Here is a 3375-nt window from a genome sequence, read left to right as displayed (position 1 = left end):
CTCCCAGTCACTAGAGAAGGTGAGCATTTCTAATGGGCACTTTCTCACTGTGGCCAAAATTGGGTTAAGAAAGAACAAGAGAATATCAGAGACCAGCAGTCGGTTATACCCTTCACTTTTTATATTTGCTCCAAAGGCACTCTTATCATCGATTTGCTCAAATCTTTCATTCTCAGTCCGAGAAATTTTATATTTTAAGAGACAATGGCTGAAATTTACATTTCCTGTAATTTCATATGAGCCTGGGACCAGGAACACCTGGTCTGAATGGGAACTTTCTGCAGTCATAGATTCATAGGCAGCTGCATTGAGATGGTCCCTGGGGGACACTGACCAGGTCTGAGTTTTGAGGTGTCCGTGAATACAGAGACATCCTGGAGAATCCGTCCCATGAATGGGATGAACATGAGAACATTCGCAATTCATACACATTTTTTAAGCAGTGAGAAAACCCACAAATAAGATAGGTATGGCCAAATCTTAGAACAGAATTCAGAATTTATTCCTTATTACAGTGCACTTCTTGGAGAAAACATCTTTGTTATGAAACAGAGGCCACTTTTCTCCTGGCACCCCGCCTCCCTAACGTTCATCTTGGAGAGAATCCGTTTGCAGGAGGCATCCGGCAGCATCCTGATACCAGCTAATTCACACGCAGCAGAAACTCTACAAATGCCGTAACTGTAAGGGCTTTCGGGAAAAGCAAAGCTCATTCAACGTCAGAGAATTCACACTGGAGAAAGACCACATGCGCGTCAGAGCTGTGAAAGCGCTTTTAGACAGTGCTCAGAGCTAATTAGACATCTGGGATTTCAGAGTGGATAGGAGCCCTGGGAGCAGAAGGGATGAGGAAGAACCTTCAATCAGAGTTCCAGCCTTGGACAATGTGGGCTGATTCACCAGGACAGGAAGCAGGCGTGTGTGTGAATGGGGGAGGCCGCCGGGGGGAGGCGTGGGGGCACACTGAACTCATTCACGCTGGAGAGCGGCCTGTGAGTGGAACCAACGTGGAGCATCATCTTTGGAGAATTTACAGGAAAGAAACACTCTTATTGGAAAGATTGTGGGAGAGCTTTTAGCCAGTAATCAGGCTAATTCATTCTGGAGAAAAGCCTTGATTGTGGAGAATGAGGAAAAGCCTTCAGTTCTTTTCCTTATTGGATTTCATTTTTTTTTAATTTTTTTTATTCCTTTATTTCTCATGTGTTCCCTATCCTGAACCCTCCTCCCTCCTCCCTCCCCATACCATCCCTCTGGGTCGTCCCAGTGCACCAGCCCCAAGCATCCAGCATCGTGCATTGAACCTGGACTGGCATCTCGTTTCATACATGACATTTCACATGTTTCAATGCCATTCTCCCAAATCTTGCCACCCTCTCCCTCTCCCACAGAGTCCATAAGCCTGTTCTATACATCAGTGTCTCTTTTGCTGTCTCGTATACAGGGTTATCGTTACCATCTTTCTAAATTCCATATATATGCGTTAGTATACTGTATTGGTGTTTGTCCTTCTGGCTTACTTCACTCTGTATAATAGGCTCCAGTTTCATCCACCTCATTAGAACTGATTCAAATGTATTCTTTTTAATGGCTGAGTAATACTCCATTGTGTATATGTACCACTGCTTTCTTATCCATTCATCTGCTGATGGACATCTAGGTTGCTTCCATGTCCTGGCTATTATAAACAGTGCTGCGATGAACATTGGGGTACACGTGTCTCTTTCCCTTCTGGTTTCCTCAGTGTGTATGCCCAGCAGTGGGATTGCTGGATCATAAGGCAGTTCTATTTCCAGTTTTTTAAGGAATCTCCACACTGTTCTCCATAGTGGCTGTACTAGTTTGCATTCCCACCAACAGTGTAAGAGGGTTCCCTTTTCTCCACACCCTCTCCAGCATTTATTATTTGTAGACTTTTGGATCGCAGCCATTCTGACTGGTGTGAAATGGTATCTCATAGTGGTTTTGATTTGCATTTCTCTGATAATGAGTGATGTTGAGCATCTTTTCATGTGTTTGTTAGCCATCTGTATGTATTCTTTGGAGAAATGTCTGTTTGCTTCTTTGGCCCATTTTTTGATTGGGTCATTTATTTTTCTGGAATTGAGCTGTTTAGTGATGTATGGGGTAACTTTGAGGAGGGGAGGGGGTTCAGGGTTTATTGTCAATTAAAGCATGAATTGCATTAAGTGGGGGCCTAAACTTTATTGCTTCTTCCACTGCAACCAAGATTTCCATTTCTTTCCATTTCCATTTCTTTCTCTGTCTCATAGAATATATATATATATATTATATATATATAATGACTTACGAAGATAAGCTTACAAACTTGCTTTTATAAGCTTAACTTCTATTCCTGGTAGGTATTCAGTCCAACTTTGCTGAATGAATGAAGTAATACAACAGGCAAACCGAGTCAGCCTAGTCTGAACCTTCAAGGGCAGGACTCCATAAATTGTGGAGGGTGTGAAAGGACTGTGTTGAGGGGGCGAGGCTTACTGACAGGATCTGGAGGTTGCAAATTCTACCCTAATTGCAACACATTGGTGTTCGGCCCCCATTAGCTTGAGGAACTTCTATGGGCCACCTCTCTTTACTGCCGAAGACTATTTTGAGTTGGGAAAGGGCAGGGCAATTTTTCTCCAGTTCTGAATGCATCTGACAGCTACATGAGGAGGATACCGGTTTCACTTTATATTTAAAACTAGACATTTAAAGAGGAAGGGCTAGAGTTCCTAAGTTCAATTCTTCTTTTCATGAAGCAAGGGTCAGGCACATTTTCTTGTGTTGAAGCAACACAAAAACCACATTATGTGATGAAAATTGGATCAGAAGAAAGCTTCATCTAGTCCTTATCCACCGACTGCGTTTTCACCTCCCAACCAAACTCCTTATCCCTCGCCTGGGATTCTAAGTCTTCTAGGAGACATCCTTGCTTGCCACTATATCCATTCCCCAGTTGAGGAAGAAGCAATTCAGGTCCTGTGCGTTTCTGGCTCCTGGCTTTGCTCAGAGAAGATGGGAAGGAAAGCTAAAGAAAGAAGGGCCAGGTGGCAAAGGGACAAGGCATGGAGAAAGCGGGAAGTGGCCTCAAGTCAGGGCACCGTGTTCCCCAAAGGATATGAAATGTCACTTAGGCTGGCTGGAGAGTAACTACAAAGCCTAGTTTTCCATCAGTTAAGCTCTAGCTGCCATACATTTCCTTCACCTAGTATATGGGGCTCATAAAACCCTGCTGTGTGACACCGGCCTCCTCCAGAATTCACCCAACCTAACTCACCATTTGCCAATTCCAACTTGCTTCTCCTTCTGCCATGGCCTTCTGGTCCATGCTCAGGCTCTGCCTCCAGGGACTAACACTCACCTCCCCACCCC

The sequence above is a fragment of the Bison bison genome, unplaced genomic scaffold (genome assembly GCF_000754665.1).
Source record: "Bison bison bison isolate TAMUID 2011002044 unplaced genomic scaffold, Bison_UMD1.0 scf7180017864340, whole genome shotgun sequence".
Classification (NCBI taxonomy): domain Eukaryota; kingdom Metazoa; phylum Chordata; class Mammalia; order Artiodactyla; family Bovidae; genus Bison; species Bison bison.
This window is presented reverse-complemented; position numbering follows the sequence as displayed.